Source organism: Trachymyrmex cornetzi, unplaced genomic scaffold, assembly GCF_001594075.2.
Source record: "Trachymyrmex cornetzi isolate Tcor2-1 unplaced genomic scaffold, Tcor1.1 scaffold58, whole genome shotgun sequence".
In the NCBI taxonomy this organism is placed as follows: domain Eukaryota; kingdom Metazoa; phylum Arthropoda; class Insecta; order Hymenoptera; family Formicidae; genus Trachymyrmex; species Trachymyrmex cornetzi.
Genome location: NW_017299893.1, coordinates 361798 through 384650, shown reverse-complemented (window position 1 = coordinate 384650; position 22853 = coordinate 361798). Strand labels below are relative to the sequence as shown.

Sequence of the window (22853 nt, the reverse complement as noted above, 5' to 3'; positions counted from 1 at the left end):
GGGGGGGGGGGGGGGAATCTAGTGGTTGAGTTAAACGTGCAAATGACAGTTTTTGAATGCTGAAAAGATTTATAGTAGACGTTATGGAAGTTCTCTAGCTAATGCGAAATGGATCGAAGTTTTGCAGAAACTTGTTCAATATTCGAATTTTGCTTAAAATCTTGTACACGTTATAACATCGGCTTCTCCAAGAGATCGAACAAACGTCCATCAGAAAAACTCAAAAGGCAATTATTTCAAAAACTATTTCAAAAGCATTGAAAAATAATAAATTAACTAAATTATTATGAGGATGACCTTCAAAATAGTTGAGGTTTAAAAAAGATACGTACAAAATCGTAAACAAAATTCAAGAATTTTAACGATTATTTGAATATTAACGATTTGCAGAATAATGTTGATGAAATGAATTCGCTGTTACGCGCAGCCAAAAGGTCAGATATTTTTATCATACATATAAGAGAATCTCCGATCTAGTTTAATCCACGAGGTCGATTACTCTTTCGAGCGTTCATTAACGTCTAGAAATTGGGTGTGTGGGCGATCATGCGTCTCTGTGAATTCTAATAGCATCGTTGTGCAAATATTTACGCATTGGGAAAAGGCAGAATCTCGTAAGACATCTTGCCTAATAGCGATTTCAGTTAGACGCACAGTGTGCGCTGGTGCACATTAAAGCTGTCATATACAAATCAATGTAAAGATGTATGTTTAAATAAAAATATGTAAACGGATTAACAACCACGAAATCTCTATATACTTTATTGTGCTGTTTAATAAGATATGTATTGGGTATTTTATCGTTTGAAATATTTCATCTTTACTCAGATTAGATCAGTGTACAGTTTAAATTAGTGCTCGGAAACATCAGACGATTTGACAGTTCGAACAGTTCGAATCTCAAGTTCGAACATTAAATAGTTCGGACTGAATGTATGTTCGAACTATTTTAACCCACTTCAGAGCTGAAAGTTTGAATTTATTACATTTCGAACTCAGACATCACAAGTCGCGATCAACCTGAATATGTCCAGGATGGCTCAGGATATTTGTAGGACGATATCAATAAGTATAGAAATTTTATTTAAATTTAATATGCACATTCAATTACATTCAGTTATATATATTGTGACGTTATTACACATGTGTAATAACTTTCCTAATGTGACGGGTTGAAAAAATCGAAAATTTTTTTATGTAAAAAAGACGTTTGAGTGTAGTAAAAACGAAAAAAATTATTTCTAATAAACTAATATGCTAATTGTACGAGTAAATCTTTACGTCGACTTGTGCACAACGGCTTTTAAGTGCACTTTAAAATTTTAAACTATAAGAAAAAATTGCAAAAATAAATATTAATATTAATATTCCCACACGTGACTTTTTCTTTTTGACATTTTTGTAATGTTTGTATATTCATAAGTCTCTCGTGGAAAATTGCTCTTTTATTTCCAAGGCATATTATATTTGTTTACTGTCCGAACCATCCGAACTTCAGACATAACGAATTGACATTTCATACTGATCACTGCTTAAGTTCGAACTGTTCGAACTGTCCGAAATATTCGAATTAGATGCTCATTTTTTTCAACTTCGAACTATTCGAATAGATCGAACATTCAACATGTTCGAATCTTTTGTCTGAATCCTAGTTTAAATGTGTAAATATGTACCAGTACACCTAACTGTGTCCAACTGAATTTGCTATTAGAAATTCGAATATAGGAACACCGATATGTACATAGAAAGAATAATTTTGTTGAAGATTCAAAAATTTTAGCAAAATAGAAATCTGGAAATAATTTTGTTTGAACCATTAAAATAATTATGTAAAACGCTTAAACTAATTTAAGGTCTAGACTGTCGAAACTTTTTGCAGCATTATCATCAAGTTTAAGCGTAATTATTTTGAAGGTCCAACAAAATTATTTTCAGCTGTCTATAGTTAATTTTCTAAATGCACTAACAAAATCATTCTTTTGATGTATCAGTTACATATGTTGATATTTTAGATTGATTATATTTTCATGGAAAGGATAATTTTGCTGTAATACTTAGAAATTTAGCAAGATACAGATCTGAAATATAATCTTGTTGAATCATCAAAATAATTATGTAAGATGCTCGAACTAGTTGCTTGTTAAAACTTTTTACAGCATTGCTTATCATGTTTAAGATTTCTACGTAATCATTTTGATGATATACGTCCAAACAAAATTATTTTAGAATTTGTATCTACCTGAATTGTTAAATATTTCAGCAAAATAAAAATTGTTCTTTCTGTGTTCTATTAGTTCTCAATTTCTCGCTCAATATGGATACTTTCTTGAATAAAAATTCATTGCATATGCTGTCCTTTTTTGTAACGTCTCTCATCTTTAAAGTTAAATATTTAGCAAATTAACTTCGCCTAAATTAACCTCGAGGATTAGAATCAGAACTTTATTACATGGTATCGAGTCTGCTTAGAAATAAATGACAGACGATATACATTTTGTTCACGGAAAAGAATAGATTTGCTGATTCAGCAAAGCTATAGCTACGCGAATTCAACATCTGTAATTAAAAAAATTTGGTGGTTTAATAAACAAATTATGTCTGTAAGCAATCATCAATATGCTCATATAACAAACTCATCTTTGGTAATATTATCATTATTATTGCAGCAAATTAGTTCAGTTGAAATAACTAATTTAATATGTTTGCGATACATATTTTAATTTACATAGCATGCTGAACGTGGGTCTCAAGTTGCAAAATTATAGACATAGTGTGACATGCGTAACATATTTTCGACCGTAAGGCGTAGAATGCAGGACGCGAAAATTTAACTTCAGTGCGTCCTGTGTTTATGTTCAGAGCCTATATGTGACCTATAATAATAATAGGTTAGGGTTAAATTCTAACCTTGCAACCGCATTCTGCGTACTGTGAAGCTCTAGCTTAATACGTTTAAATAACACTTTAAATAAAAATTGTATATGTTTAGTGTTGTATTATTCAATAATTCAAGAATTGGATTTTTTTATTGTATTAAAATAAAAACCGTGTATTTATCAGAATTTGTTGTCTTAATTAACTTGAATTGTTAGAGCAACTAATTCTTTGCTACAATGAAGATTGCTAATGTAATAAATTTCTTCATTATAGCAGCAAAAGTATGCGCCATCTTAGTTAGCATGTTTTGTTATAAATGTTGACCTTTATAATAAATTTGTTTTTTCAGAAAGTTATCTTTGCTGTATTAACAAATTTGCTATGCTATTAGAACGAATATGATTAGTTACAACTTTTAATTCAATTCAGCTACACAACTTTGCTACTTGAACATAGAAAACTGGCTGTTCTTATATTACGAGTGTAGATTTGCTAAATCAGTGAAGTTTTTAGCTGTTTTAGTAAATCTTTTTTTTTCCGTGTTGGAAAAGATCGAGGACGGATGTAGAGAAGAACCGTGTTTGCAATATGGAAAAGCAAACTATCAATCGACGCAAGCGGCCTGTCTGCTCGCGATACGTACGGAGTGACACGTGAGGAAAAACAGAGACACGTGGGAGTCATTGATTCGTATACTGGATCCGCATAGATTTTCCTTGAATGGCCGTCTTGCGATTGACGTGTTCAACAGAGAACATGTCGCTTCCCGTGAAACGCACATCAGCAATGGGATTCTGAAAGACCGCGTGTAATTCTCGGACTTACACAAAGCCAGGCATGAAAGCGTTTGTCGCACGAATAATAACTTCAATTTTACATCGATTGCACCGTTGCAAAACTCGTTAATTCGCACGCGAGCATTGTACCTTGTAACCTAGTATCGAAATGTGATATCATATCGATTCTTGAGAATGATATCAGCAAATATCAGGGATGAAAAAGGGAGGACATCTTTACTGATATAGTTCTAGTATCAGAATTACTTCTATCAGTTTTCGATAACAAATTTCATCTTTAAAAAAGAATAGAGTATCCTACACAAGTTACAATTGTACACGCACTAAAAAAAATTTCTGGAAATGGACGAATCAGAATTTTCTGGTTAAATTTATTAAAATTCTAGTCGAGATAACCGGAATTCTGATTGATACAATATTTCTGGTAAAATTTACTAAAATTCTTATTTTTACCAGAACAATCATATCGATCAGAATTCTAGTAGATTTAACCAGAAAATTCTGATTCGTCCATTTTCCACCAGAATTATGATTTAACATAACCAGACCATTTTTTTAGTGCAGTTTTGCTGAAGTATCTAAAAATTTAGCTAGATACAGATCTGAAAATAATTTTGTTGGATTATCAAAATAATTATGTAGGACGCCCAGTTGATTGCTAAAATATAAAAATTTTTTGCAGGAATGCTAATCATTATTGAATTTCTTACAAATTATTTTGATAGTCCAACAAAATTATTTTCACACTGAGAAAAATGATCTGGTTGGATTAAATAGTAATTCTGGTGGAAAATGGACGAATCAGAATTTTCTTGTTAAATCTACTAGAATTCTAGTTGAGATAACTAAAATTCTGATTAATATAATTATTCTGATAAAAATAAGAATTCTAGTAGATTTGACCAGAAATATATTGTATCACACAATCAGAATTCCGATTATCTCAACTAAAATTCTAATAAATTTAACCAAAAAATCTGATTCGTCCATTTTCAACCAGAAATTTTTTTTAGTGCAGATCTGTATCAAGCTTTTTTATAACTACTTCACAAAATCATTCTTTCCGTTTTATAAATTTTTTGATTAAATCTTACTCTAAAAGACTGAAAAGTTTTCACTCTTTTTTCAAGATTGCTCAATTTTCAGACCAAAAGATTTAGAGAGCGCGTATCACAAAAATCTCGTGAAATACAATCAATGTTAAATTTCCATAGATTTCCAAGATTAAGGATAATGAAATGAACGCAATCAATATTAAAGGCTGCAGGATAAGCGTCGAAGATACTCTCGTGAGAACACTTGGAGGCACACAATTCTCTCCGGCGAGTGGCATCGATCGCGTTTTACGCACACTACGAATACACGAGTACAGCTACGGGAGGTGGCGTCGTCACGCCGGACGGAAGCAAATGCGGCGCGATCGAGGTATGATCGAGCATAGGCGGGAAAAGGTGCGGAAAAAGCTGGGAGTTTTCCCCGCGCCATGCGAGAACGTCAGGGCTACGGATTATCACGCGACAGTGAACGGCCGCACAAAGCCGATAGAAACGCGCGACAAACAAATCCGCCGGTCGTGCATTGAACGACACGTTGCTCCGGCTTCGCTCCGCACACCATGCACGTGCTAACTTTAGCCGGTGAACTTAGCTGGGACAATTCGCGTGTAACGAAGTAGTGAATAAGTTCCGGAACCAGCGTCCAAGTTTCGGAGAAACTTTCATCAAATCGTGCAACACGGATGATTTAAGTGGCTGTTAGACGCTCAATATTATTGTATAATTATTTTATATAATATTATGCTTCCTTTAAACAATTCAAAACAAACAATCTGGAGGCTTAATATAACTTTCAGATAATCAATAATATTGTGCAATACCAAATATTGTGCATACATAATATTGATCGTCTATATAGGAACCGCTTTAAGCAGTAATCACGCTAGGATTGCCGACTGGATTGCGATTGTGATTGGCGATTACTTTTCAATCAATCAATGCAAAGCAATCGGACTGTTTTGTTCTGATTGGCTGAAAAGCAATCGCCAATCACAATGGCAAATGAATTAGAAACCGCTATAGTATAACTATTTTAGAGAGATTTATGCGAACAGAACGGAGAGAAATTCACGCAAATATCATGCTTGAATGGAGACGTATATACCGAAGATCCTTCTGCAAAAATATACCTCGTGCAAAGACGACAAAAAATTACAAATAATTTTAAATAAAAATGAACATTTTAACGATGTCGAACCAACTTGCGAAGAAATCAATTACTAAACACATCAGTCACTTTACTCATTTCGATTAAAGTACTATGAATTAACAAAAAAAAAGATACATTTATGGAAGAAAAAATGTACAAGAATAACGACGATATAAATGAAAAATGTGCAAGATAAACAGCCCGAGTATTTCGTGAATTAATTAGTAATAAATAAATAATATGATAATAAAGAGACAATTTTCTTTCTTTTCCCACTCATTTCGTTTATCACACTCGTGACAATTTGATATTAAGAATAATACACAATTGATAAATGGTAGAGGGAAGATAAATTCCATCGTATATGCGGAATAGATGAACGCGATTTCCATGGCTCTGAGGTCAACCACGAAACTAATCTCCAACTGCGTTTGTGACAGACGAAACCTCATTACATGCACGAATGAGTAGCATTAATACACGTGTATGTCGAGTGCTTATTTGTCATATGGTGACACTCGAGTGCAGAGAAGATAAAACAATACTGTTTGAGCATACTCGACTCGATCGGAAAACTCTGGATTGCCCTCGAATATACTCTTAATCATAATATTTCATTATTTCCTTATATTCGATTCACAAATACATAATAGGTATTAAACCTTTCAAAAAGTCGAGTATAACTGTCCAAGAAATACTTAACACGTTCATAATGCTCCTCATGTCATGACAGAGAATTGACGAACTCTCTAATTATTATTTATTATAATATAAATAGAATTTGTGACGTATTGTTTTTTGGACATTTTGAGAGGCCAGTATTGTGCATACACGAGAATTCGAGTTATATTTAAAGTGTCTTGTGCATAGTGTCATGTAAATGAGCTAAACAAAGTCCCAAATTTAGCAAAGAAAAACAAAATTCTTGAGTTCTGTATAATGTTTATTTCTGGTGTACACAACTTCCAGGAAAATTTCGAAGATGATGTATCTTGAAATTAAATGTGTCACAAATCTATTAATCAAAGCTAAGGTTATTTAAACGACGAAAAATTTCTGTTTCGGAAAATGTTAAAGTATGTCAAAGTAATTGTAAGATCACTGAAAAAAGAAATGTTTAATTTTAAGATATTAATTTTTTATTCTTGTCTCCGTTTTTTAAACATTTGAAAATATTTTATTTTTAAACTTTTACAATAGACAAAACTTACGTGTTTAGATTTAAAACACGTAGTGTTTTGTCTACTGAAAAAGTTTAAAACTAAAACATCTTTAAGTGTTTAAAACATGAGAACAAGAATAAAACACATTACTTTTTACAGTAATCATTTCTTTAAATTATACAAGAAAATTACAAGATCGCTTTTTAAATTAAACGATTAAATCCTGCTTACAAATTCGGCATTTAAATGTGCATTTCCGTAATAATAAGATTCTCTATTGCTCATGGTTGTTTCCCGTTAACAAACAGAAGAGTGGAAATTTTCTGATATCGATTGGTTAGATTACTTGGCGATAGCGCTCGACGAGACCAAGGTAAACTTTCCTGGTTTACGAGTTTCCACTGGAAGTTTTCGTCAAAACTTGGTTAACCAAGACGCGCGTATTTTAGCCTCGTACGTTATCTCTCTCGCACCTATTTACATAGGTTCTAGGTTTTCTTTTTCACACAGTGGTTCTGATCCATGAGTGGAAAGTAAATAACAGCAGTGTGCTGAGACTTGGTAAGACATGGCTTCAAACTCGATTCTAAATGTCTTATGCGTTTTTCTCTATGTATGAGTTTAATGAACCAGCAAAAGCAATACACAATATTAAACGCTAAATTCTATACACTCTTTAATATCTTTATAAAATAATATAAAAAAATAGTTTTTTGTATTGTTTTGAAGTTTGTCCATATATCTTCGAATTTACATCAAATTAAACATCGTTTTAATGTGCGTTTTGATCAAAATTCATTGTTTCAGTTACTATTATGCATCAAAGTGGCAAGGCAACATTCGTTCCATAAAAGCTCATTTTAATCAATGTAATGCATTGAAAAGTTTTTGTGACATATTCAAGATTTCGATATTTCAGATGTTTTTTTTAATGGTTAAAGGTTAATTAATTATATCTTATAACTGAATGATAAGTTTAAGGAAATTTGTGCCGAACTACTTATTGCGATTGTCTTACTTGTGTGTGCGTTTAAATATACATACGTCATGCAGTAATACGAGAAATTGCAATCGCGAATGAATGACGTAATGAAGAAAGTATATCAACGCTAAAGAACAACAATAGATGTAACGTTCGGACACACATAAGGAGACGAAGGTCGATCGAGAATAAATTAATTAAATGGATAATCGCATGAAGTGATATCGAAGTGGATACAAGGCGCCCAAGCGTGCTAACTATCACGGCACGCCGCGACTTTAAAGTGCGACCTTAAAACGAATTAACCTCACTCAGCCGCGTCAACTCCTAATGCAATTTCACAACACATGTGCGATTTATTAAGCTATTTATTAAGCGCCGAGCGATTTTTACAACCGCTTGCCCATCGCGGTTATTTACGAAGCTTGAGTAAGACGCGGCGTAAGAATCATCATTATGCAATCTATGATTATAATTCTTATGTCAAATTATGTACACTGAGTGGCAAAAAGTATTCGTATACAGAGAAAATATTTTTTTTACTTATTTTTAAAAAGTAAACATTATACCCAGCGAGAAATGACTTATTGAATTGATGTCGAGTCGATATCGATCCAGTGATTTCGACACCAATTCGACGTCGATTCAACGTCTAATAAATGGTTTCTTGCTGAATAATTAACAATTTATTCATAAAGAATAAAATAGACTGTAAGATTCTCGAAATTATATATATATATAAATGTGTATTAATTATAGAAAATATATCATCTTAAAAATAAGCAAAAATTAAAAATTATATTGTTTAAACACTCAAAAAGTATTCGTACAGTCGAGAAATTTTGCTTCTAAAATCAGGAATATACGCGAAGTTCGTTTGTTTATGTTATAACAGAATGCATTCATTGTATAAAATTGTTTATTTTAACGTTTATTTTCTACAAATAAGGTATTTTTATTTAAAAATTTCCTTGTACGAAAACTTTTTGTATTCGCTGTATTTCTATCGTTTATCATTTTTAGTGTTTTTAGTATCTCTGTACAAAACGAAATTTAAATGATTATAAATGAGAGATTAAAAACGAGATGAAGGAGAAGGTACACGGAGAAAATTTTATATTTTTTTTAAAATTACTATAATGTGGTAGTAGCTGCGGTCTTCATGTAAATTATCATTAAATACTATAGTTATCTTTTTAAAAACAATAATATAACGTAATTTTTATACTTTTTTATAGTAAAAATTTTTTATTACAAAATCAAATATACCTAGCAAATTTTGTTTGCGTACCATAGTAAAAATTAACTGTTTTCATGTTAGAATATGGCTTAACAAAATTATTACTTTATTTATGTGATAAAAATTAGTATTACCATAGTAAAAGTTAAGATCGGAATCATGTTGTGAGAGTCCATCGAAAATACAAGACATAATAAAGTGTAATTTAAAATTGTATTAAAACTTAATATAAAATTTTCTCCGTGTAGTAACCAAGTCTTTACAGAGGAAAATTAAAAATTAAAAATGTACGTGCAAAATTACATTTGGAATTGTATTCTCAATATAACTGATTATAAAATGATTATAGAAAAGACACTTTTCAAACGCTTAAAATAAAAAAATAATTCTTTACACAAATTATACGATTTCTTTTTTTATTCTTCTCAGTGTCCTCGTGTAATAATAACAGTGCAAATTGAAATAACTACGAATGATAGGGTGAAAAAGTATCTAATAGTCGAGTGTCTTTAAAGAAAAAAATTTAAAGTTACGAATTCAAAATATGAAATTACATTTAGAATTGTATTCTCGATATAGGTATAATAAAGATTTGAGATGATACTTTTAAAGCGCTAAAAATAAAAAATAATTCTTATTCTAAATAAAGAATAATTCTTCCACAAATTATGCAATTATATCTTTTATCTTTTTCAGTAGTTTTGTGTAATAATAACAGTGCGAATTAAAATGATCACGAATGACAAGATGAAAAAGTATCTGACGTAATCGAGAGTTTTTAGTCGAGAAAACAGCAAATTTAGAGTTACGAATTAAACATAAAAATACGAAATATTACATTCAGAATTGTATCTTCGATATAATGGAAATAAAGACTTTTAAATGCTAAAACTAAAAAATAAGAAACAATTATTTTACACATATTCATATATAAGCAAAAATAATGTAATCTTGCTTAAAAGATTTGATTGAATTTGTATTGATATAAGATTTTGAATTGAGCAAGTCTTGAATTGAGTGCGAAGTATAATACTTGCATCAAAACATCAAATATTTAATGAAATAAAAGTTGAAGAATCTTAGAAGATAACGTCAATGAAGATTGAACTTAGCATCATTTTGTATCCTCGTCGCAATGCACCTCGGCCTTCATACGTGATCGCGTGATCGCGAGGCGCAGGAAGGTGAAAACGTCTCTTTGCAGTCAGCGCATTAATAATGAATCGGCCAACGACGTTTGCTCTGACGTGGTTGCTTACGCTGAAAGATGTCCACGTCAGGTGTCCCTCATGCGCGACTTGCGGAGTGCGACACGTCGAAACACAAAGAGCCCGAGGACATTAAGAAATGTAATTATCGTCGTGTAAAAGCACACACGTGTTAGATGCTTTTGCTGCAAAGCGGATTAAGGCTAAATAAAATACAGCTCCCGAGCTTTCAGTCTAGCCACAGTGGCCATTTGTTATTTTCTTTCATTAATTATAGCACTAAGGTAGAATAATTGCTTTCTACAAAAGTTCTAAATCTGATAACATTGTTAAACAATCTATCTATCACGTGATTGTTTACATTCACGAATCGTCACGTTTTTCTAATTCTAATCATTATACACTGAGAGAAAAGTATATGGTATCTGTAACTGTATTATCATAGCGTGATAAAATAATTATAGTTAGGAGCTCCATTATTTTTTTACAGTTATTACTGTCATAATGTTAATAATAATAACATATTATATTACATAAAATATATTATATTGTATAAAATAATTATATTATTATCATATTTATGTACTTGACTATAAATTTATAATTGTTTTCGGAGACAAGTATATATTTTTTTGTATAATATAAAACTATAAAAAGATAATGATTAGTATAACTAACATTATAACAGTAATAAAAATAGAATTCTTAATTATTTTATCAAGCAATTATATTCACAAATACAAAACACTTTTCTCTCAGTATCAATGAATCGCTCTTCTCTTCAGAGATCTTTCCTCTTTTATTAATAAAGCTTCGACGCAATGGTAAGTTTCAAAGAGTACCAAAAAATAACAAAACTCTCATATACATAGAAGATATATGCACACAAACTTTTCTTCGATTATACGAACATCCGTCACTGCTGAATCGGCAATTAATCCTTGACCTAAAAAGATAAGGAAATGCACACTGCAAACGAACTCCATTCTCGTAGATGCGGGCGTATCTCGCGGAATCGGAGTTAAACGCACGTGAATGAAATATTCGCAAACGAAGCAAATATAAATACAATTATTATTAATCATAACTGCTTAGTATATGAAGACAAATTGATTCACAAACGACTAATCTTTTTTCAGTGCGCAAGTAAATCGACTTAAGAACATTAATTCGTGATTAATATCGTTATTAAAGTGATACATTATCTGGTATGCTCTATCGGAACAATTCATTCGAGTTTATACATAAAAAAAATCTGTTCCATATATTGTCAATAATAAATTATTTTAAACAAATAATTTAATAACAGTGAGGAATAAGGTTTCTGTTTCCCAACACCTAAATGATGATTCTTATGTATAGTTAGCTATTGAAAAAAAAATAAATATATATGTATATATGAGATATATATATATATATATACACAGCAACAAATTTTTGAATAAATTTCGTTGTTAATGCCACACAAAGATATCAACTTTTAGCTTTAAAATATATTTAGTTCCGTTTCGGTATGATTTTTCGTTTCCAAGATATAATAATTTCAAAACAGTTCTTTTTCCATGTGATATATGGAAAAGGTTTTTATCCCATCTTAATCCTCGAATGGCACACATGGGTCATTCCACGCCATTTCTAACAGTTCTTATTTCTGATATACCTGTCCCTATGCCTGACCCTATGCAACCCCTCCGTAAAAAAATCTTTATGATGGAGGAAATATAGGGGAAGCAACGGCGACACGGGACCTTTGTGTGTTGTCGAGCAGTGCAGTCGTATAAAGTTGCGTGTGAAACTGAAAGACCATGTGTGCCGTTGGAAGGTGTCTTTTTCACAAGTAAGTAAATTCAGTTATTTTGCTATTTTTGTATTGAGTATCCTGGTGAAAATTTTTCTCAGAATTTTTCATATAATTTTTCAGAATTTCTATATACAATTTTTCAGAATTTCTATATTATATAATTTTATAACTTTGTCATATTTTTTATGCGAATCGGAACACTTCTCAGAAAATCTACATCTTTCCTTAGAATTTTTCATATATGTTAATTATGAAATATCGTAAGATTTCTGAGATTTTTTGTAAGTATAATTTCTGATGAAATATTATAAAATCTAAAAAATTTTTTAATATTTTTTAAAAATTGTGGGATGAGAAATTTCAGAATATTTCAGAATTTACTTGTATGAAAAATTCTGAGAAATAAACTTTTCAAATATTTCTGAAAAATGTTCCAATTCGTATAAAAATTATGACAAAAACTTTCACCAAGATAGGCTTATTTTATCATGTATATATATTTTTTCTAACCTAACAAATTTTTTCACATGTATTTATGCAAATTTAAATGCTACAAAATTATATTTCCTTTTATGGTAAAGATTAAAAAATTTAATATTTTATAATTGTAATCACTTTTTTCATTATTTTTATTTGTTTGCGTTTATAAATAATAATGCGTTTATAAAATATTATTTTAGTATTTGATATAATAATAAAATCAAACTGTTTTTTTCTTCAAAAAATATTATTTGTCCACATTAAAAAATATTACATTTTCAGATACTCAAATAATTGTACTTTTTCTGTATCTGGCCCTGTAATATTTTTTTTGTAAAGAATCATATCTATACAAAGAACATTTTACAATGGTTTTTTTTGTGTACATATATAGCAAAGTTACAATTTTTATATAAAACCTGAATTATTTTCTTTTTCTGGTGCAGAAAGTAATTTTCATAATTTTTCTAAACTTTTTTTCCAATGTCTACATAGCAGAATAATTCAGTAGAGACCTTAAAGAACACGTGTGAATTTTTACAGAATTTTTCGAGCACTTTAAAAGCTTTAAAATCGAGTCAGACACAAAAGACCCATTCAAAGGTGCTGAAAATAAGTGTGCCGTTCGAGGGTTAATACTGCATCATATGGAAAGTTATAAACGTTTTTATTCTTACATAATATAAATTTGCAAAGTTACAAATATCTAGTACTTTTCATGTGTCAAAACGTTATTTTATTACATAAGACATTTAAAACGGAGTTTCTAAAAATTGAAGTTTGTGTGTGATGGAATTTTTTAAAAAGTATATTCTTTTTCAGTATAAAAGTCCTACAAGAAATATCCATTACTTATGTCCAATTTCTTCACTTCCAGATAAGTTGCGGATAACCTTATTCAGGAGATATCTCCATTGTATTCTGGGAGATATCTCTTGGATAAAGTTGTCTAGAAGTGAAGAAATTGGGCATTATTAAGAAACAAAAACCCTGTCAAAATTTGTTGCTCAGTGTCATTACCCTATCTGTATTTTTATTAAATATATGCTCTTTAATATGTTGAAACTTGTATTATGTGTTGCATTTTAAGAAGAGAAATCCAATAGTAGACGATTAAACCTTAAGGTACACGATACTTAAATCTTTCCGGTTCTAAGTGATTTTTACATACATTTTAACATCTTTAGAAAGTATTTCTAAGGTTATATATATGTATTAAAAAAAAGGAAAGAATGGAAATTATTTATCTAGGTACTTTTAGTATTTCAAAGGCTACGATCGATTTAGCTTTCAAAGCGCTTTAAGCATCACTTCATCCTTGTTTATTAAATGTCAAATATTAAATATTACAAGGACAAATAATGCCTATAAGCGTAATGTTGTAAGCGACAAAGTACTTAAACGCAGTCAAATAAAAGAAGTATGCGCAGGACACGAATAACTCATCATGAGTATTTACTAATAATTAAGATTTGAAAGTTGAAGGCTATGTATAAAAAATGTACGTTGAATACGAAGAAGTCGTAGCGAAAATATAATTTTTAAATTCATGAGTAGTATTTAGTGAAAATTAGTACAGAGAACGATTTTGCTAAAAGTATTCAAAAATTTAGCTAGATACAAATCTGAAAATAATTTTATTAGACCATCAAAATTTTTAGGTAGGACACTCAAACTGATTATTAGAATGTTAAAATTTTTTGACGAAATTAGTTTCAGACCTGTATCTAGTTAAATTTTTGAATACTTCAGCAAAATCATTCTCTCCGTGTAAATGAAAATTCTTGCCCGGTAGGGATTTACCTTTGATATTTATTGCACGGTACAAACGAATGCATAGTGCATTGCGAGTTCTCGGTCTTGGGCATAGATATAGTCTTGAGAAGTCAGGGAGCTTTTCCCCCAGCTGATGTAATGCAAATTTATGTGGGCGACGACATTTTATCGTTGTAGCGTGCGGTCTATCACGCGATTATTCGTCGAGAAATTCTCTTCGGTCGCATCTTGATAAAAGCGAGTTAGCAAGATCGCTCTGTGTAACTACTACAATTTGTTTACCTTTGAACGGGTGCAAACACGAGCAATCACGATACACGTATGTACGTTCAACGATAACATTCATACATCGAATATACAATCCTAACGCCCGTTTGTACGCTCTTCCTGAGAAAATACAAAACGTAGGAATCCCGATACCGATTGACGTCATCGACATGAATCTCTTAAGATGCTCATCGGACGTCAATTGTGCGTAGTATTTATTCAGATAGCAATAATTTTCTGGACCGATTAGATCCTTAAAAAGGAATCTTCCTCACGACAAATTGTTCCAAGACTGATTTACGTTGCACTGATAACCATTTTAGCATTCAAAAATAAGAGAATACATTAAACAATGAAAATCCTGGAATAATACGCTTATCAGTTTAATGAGTTAATCAGTTCTGAACTGATTCATGCTCTGATAGCCGCGCTTCTGAAAATAAAATTTTCCATGATTATCCGTGATATGAGAAAAAGCACACACACACACAGAACAAACAATACGTTCTAAAAACCGAAAACTAATTACAGTTTAAAAAGCATTTTGTAACAATATATTAATTGTCAATTAATGTCGCGTTAATTGAATTTAAATGAAAAGTGCACTGTAATTATCTTGAAGTGGAAGATTATCGATATCATGCGAAGAAGCGTATTTCTGCAGATAAATAATTTAATTTAGATAACAGAGCACTATCACATTTTTAAATCCCGTTTCTCCTTGAAGAAAATTTTTTCCTCTTTATTGTTCGATGGTGTTAAATTATTTTTTTGCGAAAATTATTAAAAAAATAATTTTAAAAATTCAACGAACGCAAACAAATAGATTTTGTTTTTCTCATAAATATAAATATATTTAAAACGTATTTTTATATTAACGTTTATTAAATTTATCAACAATAAATCATATTTATTGTTTTATATTAAAATATTATAAAATAATACAAAATTTTCCGAATGCAAATAATAATATTGGAAAATAAGAGAGACACCGCTTACAAATGAAACATTCATTACAATTTAGATAGAACAGTTTCATCTGCGTTACGTAACGATACCAGTTTATCATAACGCGTGCAAAGTCTGCCTGAGTTTGTTATACTTATCCGATGAAAATCATAACAAAAGTTTATAAAAGATAGCACTATCTTGAGACAAATGTCCACAGCTCCTTCCATACAATGTCAAAACCTTTGATTAATTATACTTCTAAATTTAATTTCTAATTTTTTTTTAAACTATATGAAAATATAAGTAATATAAAGTTTATTTAATATCTAGATATAAATTCAAATATCATAAACGAAATTATCACGATTTTGTCTGCGAGGTTCTACCGCCCTAATTTTATCTTTCACTTTTACGCGGAATCTTTAATTAACGTTTCCATTCCTTCATTTAAATTTAAATTAACGGTAGAATTAAGCCACCTTCTCTTGATGTATAGTCTAATAAGATTGTAATCTTCTGTTTAAGAACCGTAACATTTTCAACGAACAAGTAGGACTTTTTTCCTACAAACTTGTTTAAAAATTTTCGCTGTAACAAGTTTTTAATAAAAACTGTTTTTTAATAAACAAGATCGAGTTTATTCAAAAATAAAATGCCTGATGTTTGGTATATTTATTCTTTTACGTCGTAGGAGAAAAATCCTTCTACCTGCTTGGTCAACAATTTTATTTTTGTATTTTTAAAGATGCAATTTGAGACGCGCGCGGGCGTTGAGATACAAAGACGTGAATAAATAAACTTTTATTTAAGAATTGTTACATCAAAAATTTTTTAACGAGGAAGTAGAAAGGCTCTTCCCCTAAGAGACTTCTATCTGATGCTTGTTAAAAAATGTTACATTTTTAAGTTTTATTGAACCGTGACAGGATAAACTTTTGTTTAAGAATTATTACATCGAAACTTTATGAAGAAGCAGGTAGAAAAATTCGCAGGGGAAGAGCTCTTATATTATCTACTGGTTCAAACATGTTTAATGTAACGGTATTTCCAATGTAACGGTTCTTAAATATAGAAAATTAACCAGTCTTATGCCCAATTTCTTCACTTCCAGGTAAGTTGCGGATAACCTTAGCCAGGCGATATCTCCATTGTATTCTGAGAGATATCTCTTAGATAAAGTTATCTATACAGTAAAAAAGAAAATGTTAATTTTAACATTTTTTACATGTCCCAAGAGATCCACTCTAAATTTTAAGTTAAAGTAACTCATTCGTTTTGTGTTATTTATTAACGAACTAGTAATGTTAAATAATTGACACGATACTTTACATTTATATTTGTTATTTTGACTTTAGGGATGATTTAAAATTAACATATAAAATAAGTAGAGTACATAGAAGAGTAGTTGCAGTAACTCGTAAGAAAATGTTAATAAAACATTTTTGTTCGTATAATGTGAATGAAAAAATTCTTAGATGTTAAATTGACTTTGAGATATATAGATTGATTGAAACAATTGTGTTAAAAAAACTCAAAATAATATTCCATTTTTAATTGACATACGCAATTGTTAAGTTAGAAAGGTGACATTAACAGGAGAATTTAACACATCAAAATATTAGAAAAACAATAACATATCAGTTGTATGTTGATTTTACATTGAAGTAATAATCAAAATGTGGTAACACAAGAAAAATTCTACATATGGACGCACGATTTTTTACTGTGTAGAGGTGAAAAAATTGGGCATTAGACAAACTATATAATAACAATCAAATGTAACAAAACCTTTTTGATCGTTCTCGCTAGAAAAGATCGTTCTCGCGCGTAAATTTTTCAAATACTGCACTAAATCGGTGCTTTCAAATCTTCCCAATCAAGAGAAAATCGACATCGCTCACGAATCAAGTTTATGAGATTACGTTTTTTGTTCTTCTTGACACAATTAGCGTCGATTATATAGCCATCAGACTATATGCAACCTGCCAAACGCAACGCTCGGCCACGTGCAATTGAGTTATGCTATCCATCAAACTCGCAACAGTATAGCATGGTCGTAATACTGAATCGATCTGAACCTTAAAACGTTACGGGCGTCCATTGCCCTCCGTCTAGACTAATTTTCAAGATTAAATCTTAAAGGTTGTTTGACGCGCGAAATATTCGGTACAGAAATGTATCAATATTTAATTTATTCACGCTGCACAGGTGCCATTCTGTTATTTAATATTTCATACATAACAAATATGCTGCATAGTACACTTTGTATCGATTATTCGATCGAAACTAAGAGCTCGTGAAACTTAATAATAACGCTCATAAGACTTCATAGCGATTTTTATCAGAAATGAACAACGACATTTATGTAATAGGATAACACAATTTTTCTAATGGACATTTCTATTTCGAAAGGAGTAAATTTCATTTTGTAGAATATGCATTTTTTACAAACATGCATACACAGATTCAATCATTATGTTACTATGCACAAAAACAAGTTTACTGCAAGTTTGTAAATAATCGATTATCGAATAATGTTTCTGCATTCCCGCGAGAATAAAATACAGCGATTATAGCCGTAATTACAGCCTACTCTATGATTAATATATCGCGGAACGTGTCGTCAATAAAACTACTGGATTTTTTCCTGGACTTTAATATTGTAAAAATTAAATGCACATGAATAAAAAATGCTATATTTGATCAAGACGGTTCTTCATGCCTATAACAATATCTCTTGTGAATTTGTACAATTTCTAATTCAAGCAAACTGTGCGCCGATTATTTGTCGGTCTTGAAACGCAGTTCTAAACCAAAGCCAAAATAGTAATATCGCAAATTCAATTTACAAACAATTTAACATTAATATTATTACTGTTCACTGTGTTTTCTATTTAATATCATTAATGCAAATAAGCATCATAAAAGCTATTCGTAATTTTATGCTAATAAGCATTTTAAAAACTGTAAAATAATTTATTTCAAAAAATATTATCTCCGAATATTATAGCCGACTCAAACTCGGATCTTCCGAATTTCGTGCGGAGTTTCTATTTCGACCACTGAGACTTGATGGTAATTATCGTAATAATTAGTATTCATACTTTCTAAAATTGAAATGGAATAGATTCTATAACTGTAAACTGTAAGGAGTGAAATCTCACTCTTAAAAATTGACAATTATGCAACTCTTTTTCCAACACTCTCTCTCTCTGGCTCAACTATCATTCTTTAAAATTAGATTCCACTTCAAAAATTTTAGAAAATAGAAAGAGCGTTTTTTTCTGACAATGTAAATAAATAATAGATGTTAAATGAAAATCGATTGATAAGATTAAACATACATGAGTGGAAAAATTCCATATTCGGTCGAGGCTGTTCTTCGTAAAGTAAAATTCTAAAAACTATATTGTGAGAAAAATTGAAACAACGATTTCTGCAAACTCTACAAATCTGTGAAGAGTTAAATTTTCATCGAACTCTTCAACCAGCTCAAGTAACTCCAATAAAATTGTAAAACAAACTGTTTCACGTTGCTAAAAATTTACAATTTAAACGAACCACGTTACTGATTCAAATTTCAGCCAAAAAAAAATTCACAGGTGTGGAAAAGAGTGTTACGGACGACAAAACACCAGGTGTATTTAAAACAATTCTATCACGTCGCGAATTCAAAGAACTTCAGAGGAGCGTCAAAATAGCGATGGGACACGCTAGATAACGTCTAACTATAAGATTCGACTCCGCAGGCGAACTTGTTGCTCACTGTATTTTATTTTCGTAAACGAAAGACGATACTTCGCCGCGCACTCGCCTATTTTGTAGCTCCGCCATAATTTCCGCGTAATGTTTACTACGTATATACACGCGAATAATCCCGAAATCCCCGGGCGGCAATGCGGTGCATTTGTGTGCGATTATACTCTTCTTCTGCAAGACGATGAATTCAATCGACACATCACGAACTGCACTAGAACTAATAAACAACTCCGAGCAACGCGGAATAACTTTGTCACTTGTTTCTTTGTCATATTTCTTTTCTTTTCCGATCTTGCAATTTACTAGACAAAAGTGATCTCATAAAACAGGATTGAAGTCCAGAAAGTCATGTTTAATACTTATTTCACTTCCATTAACCTTTAAATAGCAAGTTTAAAAATATGCAAGTTGGTAACTGGAGTGCTCAAAACGCCTAAAAAATTTTTAATTTTATAGTTATATTTTTTACTGGTATTTATATTATAATTAAATTTAGATTAGTTATATATCTAAAAATTTAAGAGAAATCGGTATTTATAGTCGATTCTTATACTTAAGATCATCTTAAGTACAGTCTTAAAATGTTATAAAAAAATAACAGAACCGTATTAGCATTTTCAGACATTATTTAAGATGGTGTTGGACAAGAATGAATTATGCAGTATTAATACTAGCCTAAGATTTCTGGACAATACTTTTTATTTTCCTTTTCCAGAGTAAGATTTTTAAAAAAATTAACACTGAGAAAAATTTTTAATATTTGTGGCTATGATTATAGTTACGGTTACTTTAATATTAATAATAATAAGTATATATACGATTTTATCAACAAACATATTATATAGTTAGCAATAAAAAAAATTACTATAATGATAGCTACTATTCTGTAAAAATGATCATAATTGTTATAATTTAAACATAACTTATAGTCATTTTTGGAAATAAGATTGGCCCAAAAATAATTATGAGTTATAGTTAAATTATAGTATGACATATATTTTTAATAATATATAAAATATATATTTATATTAACAGAACTACACATACAGTTATTATTACTGACATTGCAACAGTAATAATCATAATTATAGTAACAAATAGATACTAAAAATTTTTCTCTCAATATACCTGGGATGCTGTGCCATTCTGTTTATCAACTTAAAGATTAATATAATATATAAGCTTTCGATTCAAAATAAGTACAATAATAAATTCTTGGGACTCATTTTTTTCACACGGAAATCTTTAAGGAGAGAACAGTCATATAGCATAAGGCAGTCGCACCGATAATTCATCTTGGCATATTCTCGACGCTTAATCTCCGAGGCGAACATCCGACATTTCGACGAGCGCTAACCGGCAGCGGATTATGCGAAAATAAACCGCTCGTGACACGTGCTTGCTCCTCCTTTCTCCACGCATTCACCGAAGAGGATTTGCAGCCTTTGTTTTAAATCGACAAAAATTACGAAGCGAAAAATGCAACGGTATGTGTCGATATTTCGTTCAATCAACTATGTCACTTCAATTCCTAATTTAATTCGAATTTATCGATATTCGATCAAAAATATTCTCTGCAGCACGTCATACTCTGCGGAGAAATAAATCAGAATATCACAGATATAGTCGCATATACGGAGCATTATGTAGAAGAATGTCATAAGATGAGAAGCTAGAATTAGGTGAGAATAAAGAGGAAATATGAAGTAAGTCATGGAATGAAGATTTAGGTAGGCAATCTTCTAAAGAAATTGTGGAAAGAGAGAAATGGAGGGTTGAAGAAGAGGACGGAGGATAGACATAAGAATTCAGGCATTGTATAGAATTAATTAGTAAGAGAGATAAAGAACATGAAAATAAAGAAAAGTGCCAGAATTTTGCGTAAAAACTGTGCAATAATCAGATAAATGTAAAAATGTAAAATAGTGTGAGGTATTTGATAAGAAAAATCGTGAAACTTAGGATACAAAACATAAAAGAATGTAGATTTAAGTAATATTTAGCTATTGAATTTTAATTAGTTATTAATCATGTGATATGAGATCAAGAGAAGAAATTATAACTAAGTAGCTTTTTGACATAGAAGCTAAAATAATAAATATCCTATTTACATGTAGTCGCATGTAGATTTATAATTTATATTTTAACGTGCGAAAAAAAATCTAAAATTGAGTTCTGTATAAAGCTGATTATGAAGCAGTATTGAGCGATTATAAAGCGATTTCTATCATAAAATTTTGCAACCTTTGCTTTTATTTTTACTTTTTAAATTATTTATATAACACATATGTTAATCCTGTAGAGAAAAAAAAAGTAAAAATTTATTTTTATATTTAATGCAATCTTTTGTAGTTTTCTAAATAAATCTATATATTGTATTTCCTATAATTTTTATCACATGAAATTTTTACAAATATTATCGACGTAATTTATACTGATCATTCTTTTATGACTTTTAGGTCACCAAAAATTATATGTTTATAGTGATAAATTTATTAAAATAATAAGTATAATTAAAATAATAAGTCTTTTATCACAATATACTTGTCATGGTCATTGATTGACGTGTTAATTAACCACAATAATCGCGCGTTATCGGGAGGGATTAAGTTCTGACGCTATCACAAAGGAATTATTATTTCTCAAGCGCGATTGAATCTTGACGTCAGCATAATTCGAAGCATTTCCCGAAATACATACGTGCGATTCGATTAAGCGGTTTGTCTGCAACGGAAATTGGAATGCCGATGATTTAAACGTACTTGTTTAGTATATTATATTGTAAACCATCGACAGATACCCGCGTCATAAGCAGCCTCTTCAAAATGAAGTGGAAATCAGACCGACATACAAATTACTGTACACGGTACTGATAAATGGTAATTCAATTTAATGAAAACTAAATATAGGCAAAATCTCATGACACATGACTGTGATAGAGGAAACATTTCGACAAATTACTACCTGAGATGCTGATTAAAGATATTTCTGAATAAACGTCAATTGCTCATTCCCATTATTTATGTATATTATGCACATAAAAGAATACTTTATACAAATGTGGTTTACGTTTCAGATATATGTACACGGAAAAAACAATTTTGCTAATACCTACTTTAGCTAGATAGAAAATAATTTTATTGAATCACATCAAAATAATTACTCTAAAAAATATCGATGTAAATTTAAAATCATGTATCTATATAATTCTCTATGTAATTCTGTGTTGATGTTAATATAACAATATGATGTGGATTTATACAGGATTGTTACAAATTCTTTATTCTAAAATTTCATAACTTTTCTTTGATTTTCAAACAAAATTTCATGATTTTTTTTTACTATCA

General features: G+C 30.4%; 1 protein-coding gene across 5 annotated transcripts in view; it reads right to left on the bottom strand.

Moving 5' to 3' along the window:
• Nucleotides 1–22853, bottom strand: part of SERCA (ATPase sarcoplasmic/endoplasmic reticulum Ca2+ transporting SERCA) — a 60788-nt gene that overhangs the window by 23284 nt on the left and 14651 nt on the right. The gene's annotated exons all lie outside the window — the stretch shown is intronic.